Genomic DNA, 11,745 nt, shown 5'->3' on the forward strand with positions numbered 1-11,745 from the left:
CGGCCTGTGGGCTGGCTGACTGGCCTGTGGGCTGGCTGGCTTGCTGGCTACTGGGGCACTTGGAGATTATTTAAATAAATAATACATGCACAATAACCACTACTGCTCTGTGTAGTCGTTATGGTGCCAGGAGGGCCGGGCCCCCCTCCCAGAGTAAGTAATCAAACCGTTTAAGAACAGTTTGACAACTTACCTGGGGTCTGCTGGGATATGAGGCTGTTGTAGGGTATAGGAGCAGTGGTGCAATGTGTAAGGGGTGCAGTGTGTGTGAAATGTTCAGTGTGTGTGAGGGGGTGTAGTGTGTGAATGTGTAGGGTGTGTGGGGCAATGTGTGTATGAGGGGGCTGTGTATGTGTGTGGCAATGTTAGTATGGGGGGGCTGTGTGTGTATGGGTGGGCAGTGTATGTGTGTGTGTGTGAGGCAATGTGTGTAAATGTGTATGGTGTGTGTGGGGGCGGTGTGTGTGTATGGGGGGCAGTGTGTGAATGTGTATGGTGTGTGGGGGTAGTGTGTTTATGGGGCTAGAGTTCACTCTCACCACTGCAACCACCAGGAATCCCTGGTGGTCACAGTGTTGAGAGTGAACTCTAGCCCGTAGCTCCAGGGCTAGAGTTTACTTTCGCCAGAGCCGTAACGTTGCCGTGGTAACCGCGGCAACGATCTGTGCTCATGCAAGAAGGACCCAGAGGAGCTGCAGGCTGAGCTCCCGGGTCCTCTCTTCCTCCCTCCCCTGCCGGCTGCCCGCACGGTGCCTGCGGACAGGGGAGGGGGCAATTGCCCTCCTCTTACTCCCCCCTACTCCTCTTCTTACCCCCCTCCCCCTCTTCTTACTCCCACCTCTTCTTACTCCTCCCTCTTCTTACTCCCCCCTCTTCTTACCCCCTCCCCCTCTTCTTACTCCCCCCTCCCCCTCTTCTTACCCCCTTCTTACTCCCGCCCCCTCTCTTCTTACCCCCCTCCCCCCTCTTCTTACCCCCTTCCCTCTTCTTACTCCCCCTCTTCTTACCCCCTCCCCCTCTTCTTACTCCCCCCTCCCCCTCTTCTTACCCCCTTCTTACTCACGCCCCCTCTCTTCTTACCCCCCTCCCCCCTCTTCTTACCCCCCTTCCCTCTTCTTACTCTTCCCTCCCCCCTCTTCTTACTCCCCCCTTCCCCTCTTCTTACCCCCTTCTTACTCCCCCTCCCACTCTTCTTACCCCCTTCTTACTCCCCCCCCTCCTCTCTTCTTACCCCCTCTCTCTCTTCTCACTCCCCCTCTTTTTACCCCCCTCCCTTTCTTTTTACCCCCCTCTCTTCTTACCCCCTCCCTCTCTCTTCTTACTCCCCTCTCTCTTCTTACCCCCCTCCCTCTTATTACCCCCTCTCTCTTTTTACCCCCCTTTCTTTTTACTCCCTCCCCTCCCTTTCTCTTTTTGCCCCCCCTCCCCTCCCTTTTTCTTTTTGCCCCCCTCCCTTTCTTTTTTTGCCCCCCCTCCCCTCCCCTCCCCTCCTTTTCTCTTTTTGCCCCCCCTCCCCTCCCTTTCTCTTTTTGCCCCCCCTCCCCTTCTCTTTTTGCCCCCCCTCCGCTCCTCTTTTTGCCCCCCCCTCCCCATCCCTTCTCTTTTTGCCCCCCCCTCCCCTTCTCTTTTTGCCCCCCTCCCCTTCTCTTTTTGCCCCCCCTCCCCTTCTCTTTTTGCCCCCCTTCCCCTTCTCTTTTTGCCCCCCCCCTTCCCCTTCTCTTTTTGCCCCCCCTTCCCCTTCTCTTTTTGCCCCCCTCCCCTCCACTTCCCTTCTCGCCCCCCCCTTCTCTTTTTGCCCCCCCACCCACCCACCCACCCCCACCTGTAGCGTGACTGAGCTGCACTCCGGTATGCGGTGCCGGCCGGAGTGATAGGAAGGTGCACACTGAGTGTGCACCTTCCTGTCATTCCGGCCGGGTACAGGAAACAGAAACTCCTGTTCCGCGCGGAACAGGAGTTTCTGTTTCCTGTACCCGGCCGGACTGACAGGAAGGTGCACACTGAGCACCTTCCTATCACTCCGGCCGGGCACCGGACCGCACAGCAGCTCGGCCACGCTACAGGGGAGGGGAGAAGCTGCAGCCGCCTGAGCGCTGAGAGCGCTCAGGCGGCTGCAGCATTTAAAGGGGCGGCCGGGCCCCCTGATGGCGGGCCCCCCTCCCGGCCGGGCCCTCGGACCATGTCCGAAGTGCCGACCGGTCAGTCCGCCCCTGTTTGCAGATGACACAAAACTTTGTAAAGTAATAAAATGTGAGCAGGATATTGCTTTGCTGCAGAGGGAATTGGATAGATTGGGGACTGGGCACTAAAATGGCAGATGAAATTTAATGTAGAGAAATGCAAAGTTATGTTAAGAATGCCCAAGCAATTTACACCCTAAATGGTAGTGAACTAGGGATAACCCCACACGAGAAGGATTTGGGAATTTTATAGACAACAAATTAGGCAGCAATATGCAATGTCAATCTGCAGTTGCTAAGGCCAGTAAGGTTTTGTCATGTATAAATAGGGGCATAAACTCTCGGGATGAAAATATAATTTTGCCTCTTTATAAATCTCTAGTAAGGCCACACCTTGAATATGCTGTGCAATTTTGGGCACCCGTTCTAAAGAAAGATATCATGGCACTAGAAAAAGTGCAGAGACGTGCTACAAAATTGATAAAAGGAATGGAGCATTTTAGTTATGAAGAAAGGTTAAAAAAATTAAATCTGTTTAGTTTGGAAAAACGGCGCCTGAGAGGGGATATGATAACATTATACAAATATATTCAGGGCCAGTACAAACCTTTATCAGGAAAACTATTAATAAACAGGGCTATACATAGGACACAAGGTCAAACATTTAGGCTGGAAGAAAGGAGATTTCATCTAAGGCAAAGAAAAGTTTTTTTTTACAGTAAGAGCAATAAGGATATGGAATTCTCTGCCCGAAGAGGTGGTTTTGTCAGAGTCATTACAGATGTTTAAACTGCAACTGGATAAATACTTGCAAAAACATAACATACAGGGATATAATTTCTAATTAGTGGGGTAATAGCTGCTTGATCCAAGGAGACATCTGACTGCTATTTTGGGGTCAAGAAGGCTTTTTTCCCTAGTTTGTTGGAAAATTGGAAGCGCTTCAGACTGTTTTTTTTTTTGCCTTCTTTTGGATCAACAGCAAAAACAAATGTGAGGAAGGCTGAACTTGATGGACGCAAGTCTCTTTTCAGCTATGTAACTATGTAACAATGTAACTATGTAATTGCTGATATTGTTCAAATGCAAACAAATGATGTCCAGAGATTGCTTCATAAATACACACAGTCAAAACATTGCCAATAAAGGGATATTTCTTTGGCACAATACTATCATACCTCAGAGCCGGGACTGCAAGACTCTGAATAAGGTGAGCACTATACTTATTCCACCTTTTTATCCAATTTTTAACAGACTACACATACACTACACTACACACTAGACTTTCTCTCCTATGTTTTCTCCTTGAGATATACCTTACAACGAATTGGAGGTGTGATGCTGCCCTAAGAGCATAAAAGCCCAATTACGGAGCCAGTATTTATACACAGGCTCCTTTAAATGTGAGTGTTCAAACTTCACCATCATTTATTTTTTCTTACCTTGCGTACCGTCTGTACTATATTATATATATATTTTTATATTTTGTATGTACTTCAAGTAAAGTTCATCACTAATATAAGTGGGGTGATTTAACCTCACTATTGCACAATCATTTTTTAAGCGCTCCACTTAAAAGTGTAGGTTTTTACTTATACCACTCTGCAAATTTTGAACTTTTTGGTGAACACAATATTCCTCAGAATAGACAATTTCTGTAGAAAATATATTTTTACACAGAAAACCACAGCTTATCTTGAAGTGAACTTGCAAGAACTGCCAAAGTGTGTATGTAACACATTATCCAATGATAAATCAAATAAAATAACATGGATCAGCACAATTTTTTTTAATACCAGTGCCTTTACCTGTAGCGGCTGTCAGTTCAAACGCTGAGAAATAACATGACAGACAATATTATAGACATTAAAGGGACACTATAGGCACCCAGACCACTTCATTTCATTGAAGTGGTCTGAGTGCAGTGTCCCTGTTCCCTTAATCCTGTCTTAGAGAAACTGCAATGTTTCCTTTGCTGCGTTAGGACTGCCTATGGTGGCTATCTACCAGACAGCCACTAGAGGCGCTTCCTGCTGTTTCACGGAGTTGGACTCTGGATGTCCTCACACTGTGCATGAAGACATCCAGCGTCAAGCAAAATCCATAGGAAAGCATTCAGTCAATGTGTAAAGGCCTTTCATTGATCCATAGTAAAGGTTGAGCAATTATTTGCATAGCCACCAGGGTCCTGTGTTTTTTTTCCCTGCCATAATGTTTAGTGTTATCTCCTTGTTAATTTAAACCATAGGTTGTCAACCTGGTCCCTACTGCCCAGTGGGCGGTTTGAGATTTCAGGTGGGTGGTGGTGGGTTCTGCAGAAAACGCCCGGGGGGACCTCGATGGCCATGGACCATGCAGGGCCAGCCTTGCTGTAAGCCCATTCGGGCTGGTGAGGAGATCAAAGATTTCTCTCACTGGCCCGCTTGCACTTAGTTCCAGCAGAGGGAGGGAAGGGCCTGGCTCTGTGTTCCCCCTGCGAGCAGAGTGGTCAGAGCATTGCCACGTGTTATCATGGCAACGCTCTGATATAGTGCTGTACTCGCAGGAGGTCAAGAGAGTTAGCTTACAGCCGGAGGCTAAAGTGAACATGCAACCACTGGACAACCAGGGCTTGCAGCATTATGTCCCCTCTTCCTGGCAAAAGGTAAGAAAAATGCAAGGGGGATATTAAGATAGATTTTCACATCTCACCCACCTACACACAGCACATACCCTATGCACCCTTCTCACATACTACACCCCCCCCCACACACACACACTACACCCCTCACACACACACTGCCCTCTGACACACACACACTACACCCCTCACACACACAGACTGCCCACCTTACACACACTACATCCCTCACACACACATACACACACTGCACTCCTCACTCACACTGCACTCTACACACTCACACACACACTATCCTACACTGCATCCATCACACACACTGCACCCTTCAAACACAACACTCCTCACACACACTGCACCTCAGCCACACACACACACTGCACCTCTCACACATACACAGCACCCTTCACACGCAACACACACACAGCACCCTTCACACACACACATAGAAAAAAAGTAGAATAGAAAAAAAGGAAAAATAAATAGATACATTTGAGTACATTAAAAAAAAAACTCTCCTTTCTGTGGCACTGGTGGGCGGTAAGGAAATTTTACCATCAACAAAGATACAAAAGTGGGCGGTGGATACAAAGATACAAAAGGTTGACTACCCCTGATTTAAACAATGCTTCCCTGTTAATGTGATATTCTTCACTTGTGGATATTATTCATTTTATGGCTACCTTTAATTGGTTCACTGGAGATCTGTTTATAAGGACCTTCCCACAGGAAATATTTCACGTTGATTAGGTCTTAGAAAAGTCTGAGACACAGGCGAAATACTAGACAGGTTATTGTGCCACTTCGCAGAGTGCTTTCACCCAACCTTGTTCCCATGGATCAACTTGTGATGGTAGTCACCGTCACTGGGAGCATAAAATGGACACTTCAAGTAGGTCCCTTGATGGCTTTTCCTTTTAAATCACCCTGTGCCCATTATAGATGCAGGGTGTGTATTATTTGTTAAATGTCTTATGGAACACTGCAGCCCCCGAGAAGTCTTGAAGGAAGTGCGAAGGAAGATAGACGTAAGTCTTCGGCAGAGCGTAAGGGCCTAGACTTGTGTATTAGGGAGGATAGATAGGTGGGAGCAGCATTATATAGAGATTTGAAAGCAAGAAAGAAGAGCTAGAAAGGATGTGGAAAGTGAAGGTAGTAGTAGTCTCAGTTGTGATAGGAGCACATGGGACTTTGACTCCCAAGTTGGGGAGTGCAGTTCTAGGAACAGCTAAGATACTGCGCAGAACCCTCAAACTCCCAGGCCTCTGGTAGAGAACCCGAGAATGAGGAATAAACATACCACCCAGGAGGGGTGAGAAAATCAATTTTATATCTCCTACTTAACCTCTATTTGTATTTACTGAGTGCATAGTAATAATTAATCTTACATAGTTCAATAAAAAAAAAAAAAAAAAAAAAAAATCAGGTAGGTCTTGGTGGACTTACAGACCACCACAAGTATGCAGGGAGATCCTACAGTTTTCAGTTTTCCTTTATAAATAAAATATACACTGAAAATAAGAATACTTTCTCCTTCTAAAACATGTCTTGGAGATAAATAAGGCAGCTGTTGCAGAGAGCCCTAAAATGACATAAGAGGCGTTTCCCAAATCCTAGAATTTAGCTGCCTGCACATCATTTGGTGGTGACGTGGCTGCTTACTCAACTGCTCTTAATTTCCATGTGTGTATTTATTGATAGAGTGATTAAGAACAAAGTGGTATGATATTTAAAGAGGACGTATAATAACACTTTGGCTTGCACAATGCATAGGAGAATATTTTTGTTTGTCAATGTTACATTCGACTCGGATGTTTCTTAAGCATAAAACGAGGCTCACATCTGGATTTCAATTCCATCAAACAATACGTTGTAAATAGCCAGTGACCAAGCTGATCTGAACGTTGTGCTAACTCGTTAAAGGTCTGCTATCGTCAGCTAGACATGTGATGGGGAGAAAAAAAAAACAATTCCGCACCTGGAGGTAATAAAAAACAGCCAAAAGGATCACTTTCAAACATTTTATTTTCTGTTAGGTTGGTGGACAGTTCATTAATATTTATACCAGTGTTGACTAGCCCTGGCACTGCAGCTGTTTGTGAACTGCTCTTCCCACGACGACTGGTCAAGCATTAGGGCATCATGGGAAAAGTAGTGTGCGCATGGGAAGTTTAGTTCACAAACATTTGTGTTGTCCGGTTTAGCCAACACTGTTTTATAGGTTTTGCAGAACAAAAGGATAATGCTCTGGTAATTTTAAACTAGAAATATCCTCTATATCATGAAATATATTTTGTGGCGAAACCAACCTCACCACTGGGCATTGGAGAAGTCTGTTTGCCCGCCTCCTGCCTGCTGACTATGGCCCCTGGGAGATTTGGCCCTTTAAATACATTATTTGGGCATATTGTATTTTATTATGCTGCTGCTGGCCCTTTTAAGAACCATCCAGGGACATACTGTGACTTTTGGGAACAATGCCCCTTTAAGACTGTGTCCCCTGTCCACCTAATATACTTTGTTTTTGCCCTTTTCCCACTTGGTTCAGTAAATAGGGCTTACTGAACCAAGTACCACACAGGCGGACCACCCAGAAGTGGAAGCGTGCAGGCAATTTACCTCCCAGGCTGGGAGCCTGCTGTAGGTAAATTGCCGACCGCTGGGTGGCCGCCATTCGTGCAAACAAACACGTGCCGGCGCCATCTTTTTTCATTCAAATTCGGTCAGCGGTGTGTGTAGCCAAATTCATGGGACTGAAATCGGCTACACAGTTCCACGAACACAGCTGACCCTTACCTTCTCCTACACTGATTTTTCAGCTGCAGAGACTAAGTCCCGTTTGGCAATTCGAACGCACGTCATTTTTTCAGTGTGAAATAGACCGACCGCACAGCCTGATTCTCTGGAACTGTTTTGGGCATGAAAGTGTGCTTGCGGTCGGTCATAAAAGGAGCATCCTTCAATGGAGTTCCCCAGTCGGGGTGCCAGGTGACCCGTTACATATTTCATGTTCATTTTAAAATTGGGAAACAAAAAGAATTGGGAATATGGGTGACAGCAGTATTTTCAGCTGCTTGTAGGCCCGGATGTCAATAATCGGAAGAATAGCAAGGTTGATCAATGTTGCAAGTTGAATATTTTGAGTTGAATGTTGCAATCTATTTGCTAGTGAATTATCCCCAAGAACACAGCTCTATATTGCACTTTACTGGAATGTTCAAAGTCCGATGTCAGAACTCGAGGTCCTGCATTGGTCGTTGTAGAAATTAGAATATGATCACCATGGGTTACTAATTTCTTTTGAGAAGGCTTTGAATGGGAAAGGTTCCCAAAAAACTCAGCGACCCTATTTAGGAGGGACAGTCTCTATATTTGGCCCAATTACCTCTGTCCTTATTTTATACTCTTATTTTCCTCTTCTCTAGGAGCTTCACATTGTTCTTGTATAAGTATAATACATTTCTCAGAACAGCCCCACTCACATTCTAAAATGAAAGTGTCATGCCCCATTTTCCATTTGAAATGTTGGGAGTTATTTCAAGTATAAGAGCATCCAGACGTGATGAAGAGGTTTTTGTGATTGCTTAAACCAAATATTGGAATGGGGAAGAAATGTGGTAAGTGACTTTGACAGGGAAATGATTGTTTGTGTAGTGGTTTGGTCATCTAAGGAATTGCTGATATCTTATATTTTATGCAGTATGGTCTTTAGAGATTACAGAAAATGGAGTAAAAACAATGTATGTCCAGTATGTGGCAGCCCCATGAAAAATGGCAAACTGGTTCAATTTTGTTTCAATTGTTATCACTAGCATTTTATATCTATACAGCCCCTGCTTAAACAAGCTTCCGATCTATGAGGATTTGAGGTAGGCAGTTGTCTTTCCCAAGGACACTTACTGGTCAGGTGGTCTGACCACGGTACAAACTTGTGCTTCCCAGTTCAAAAGCAGTGGCATTACCACTGCTGTAACCAGTCGAAGTAATGCAATAGAAATAACCACATTACAGGGTTTTGCAGACGAGCATCTTTGAACATATATAACATCACACCCTGAAAATGATAACTGGCACAGACCCATAAAACAGTAAAATATTTAAAAATGTTGCAAGTCTGACAAATCTTAATGTCTGCTTCAACATACAGATGGTAGAGGCAGAATTTGACACGAGCAACATAAATCCATGGACCCATCTTTCCTTTTAGTTCTGGCTGATGTTGGTATAACAGTGTGGGAGATATTTTCTTGGCACACACCAAGCCCTTTAATATAAAAAAAAAAAAAGTAAAAAAGAATATCCTATCTTACAATGTCCAGAACATGGACCTGCTCTGGTATATACAGGCTTGGGTGGAATTATCCCCACCTGTGGATATACTGGATGTCCAGGGAGCCAATCTAGAAATGCAATATAATTCCAAGGACTGGATATTTATAATTTACAAAGTACTTTATTAACAATATTTAAAAAGTGATATAGATAGATAAAAAGTACCATTCCACAATGGAATTCAACAGTCTTTGGTTCCAGGTCCTCACTTAACGCATTTCGCTGTGGCTTTCTCAAAAGTGATTCACCTCATTATTGTATTCTTAGATGGGGATTATACCGTCCACGCCTACAAAAATAGAGCTATATTAGCTCTAGAAAGTGTGAGTGTTCCATTGGCATTGCTAAAATTTTTTGCAAATATTATCTAACTGTATTGCACCATTATGTTTTTCTGTTCTTTTTATAAAGACACACTGTACAGAATTTTTGTTTATCAACTGTATGTAACTATATAGTTTTTTTCCCGTTACCTTTTCATCTCCAGCTCGGTCCACCACAACCACTGTTCTTCTCTGTCTGTTTTTCACTAGGTTGGAGGGATTCCTTTTAGGTAGATTGCTGCTTATTCACAGATAGAGAGCACCTCACACATACCTTTTTTCCTACTAATAAAAGATGTTCTTTGAACAAAGAGGTGCCCTACCCTGTATTGTAAAGGTATACCCAATAAAGTGCCACTAAGGGTATGCCACAGACTCGCAAACAAATAGAAATTATATGAATACTTCTCATGACAAAATAAGTGAATTGGTGTATCCTTACTGCCACCCACCAGTGTTCCAATTGGGAGTACAACTTGTGCACGCAGCATACACCAAAGGGAAGGCTATTGCTCTGTTCTCGGGGGAGATAGCCAAGCTATTGACTTCACATGGTCCATGGCTGAGATGATAGTAAAACACAGCCCAGTTTAATGAATTGGCCTGTGTATAAACTGATGGCATGGCATAGTATTCATCCTATGTCATATTAAACAATGGGTTTATGAGAAAATAACAATATTCATAGTTTAGAATTAGAGGCTTTTGAGTGTTTTTGGGGTTTTCCTGCAGCTGCAAACAGATTCAATAAACAGTGTTTTTTTCTTTTACTAACTTCAGTTTTTCATTTTTAATGCATTATCAACCTTTTTAACCCAGTCTAACTCTTTAACTGGACAGTCTAAGCACCACAACCACTAAATGCATGTGCAGTGGTTGTAGTGTCATTAAGCTATGGGTGCTCACATCATTTTCAAGCAGAAGATCAAAATTGGGGTTCACTAGAATCGTTCCAAAAAAGTTTTTGATTTCTAGAAATTGTGGATCTCCTTTGTAACGCTTACCCTTATTTCTACATATTTGATTGGAGTGTTTTAAAGTAGTTATTTGAACATTTTTCACTTCTGTATTTCTGTTTTCTTGTTTATCTCTATCAAAACTATATATTATGTGGATACTGGTAGTGATGACTGGATTAGAGAGAAGAACAAATCGAAAAATGTTATAACAAATCAGATGAAGTCTTTGGGATTTGTTCAGATCAATTTGCTTAATTTTAGAGCCATGTAATAGTCATTTTGGAATATAAAGTCAGTTTTGGAACAAGCAAAGTCAAATGAATTGTCTCATTGCAAAGAATGTATGCCTTCATTTTAACATTTTATCAAATAATTACCCTGAGTGGAGTGTCCAAGTACAATTTCCCTTTTTGAAGCACTTATTAATTTACGTGGACAAGCAAGTATGAGTGGTCACCATAAAAATAGAGGTCCTGCTAAGAAAATATGGTAGCTGCCTCTGACCTCCTGTGATAGCTGCATCTGACCTCCTGAAACTCTATCTTTCTTTTGTGAAGAATGACATAGTGTCATTACCTAACCATCTACTTTACACCTTTATGAGATTTAGCTCAGCCAGCCAGATGGCCATCTGTCCATCCATCCAGCCATTCATCCATCCATTCATTATCATGACCACTTCTATAAGTAGGATTCTGTCTGAAATGCTACCATTTATTTACCTGAATGTAAAAAGATAAAATCCAGACATAACGTAATATGTGCCTTGTTTATTTTGTTATGTTTATTATCTAGACAGACTGAAACAGCACAGCTATCTGATACCTGTATCAATACCAAGAAGTGTTTCTTCTAGCACTTTACATATATCTGTCACACTGTCTGGATAAGGTGGAAACAAAATAAACAATAAAAGTGATAATTTGGTAAACTTCATGTGAAAATCTCAACTACCTATGCAAGACAATATCCTGAAAGCAATCAGTTTTAAACCAATGCTTAGTTTGTCTATTAAGGCATGTGTCAAGTGACCAAACTCATGGGCCACACGTCGATTATTTTTCCAGGTAAGTATCCATAAGGTAATATTTCATTAAAAAATAATCCATAATGAGGTTTTTTCTTATCCATTATCTGTCATTTCTGCTATTACACTGATAATGAAATACCCACTGTTGAAATCAGAAGAACCTCGTTTTCTATAAATACTAGAGCCTGGCAATGTGCATTATTCCACCATGTTCTGACATCCTAAATGTCCCTACTTAATCTATTTAACATCTGTTTTGCAACCAACAAACCCTTATCTAAATCTTAATCTCCCTTTTTGT

Source organism: Pelobates fuscus, chromosome 3, assembly GCF_036172605.1.
Source record: "Pelobates fuscus isolate aPelFus1 chromosome 3, aPelFus1.pri, whole genome shotgun sequence".
Taxonomy (NCBI): Eukaryota; Metazoa; Chordata; class Amphibia; order Anura; family Pelobatidae; genus Pelobates; species Pelobates fuscus.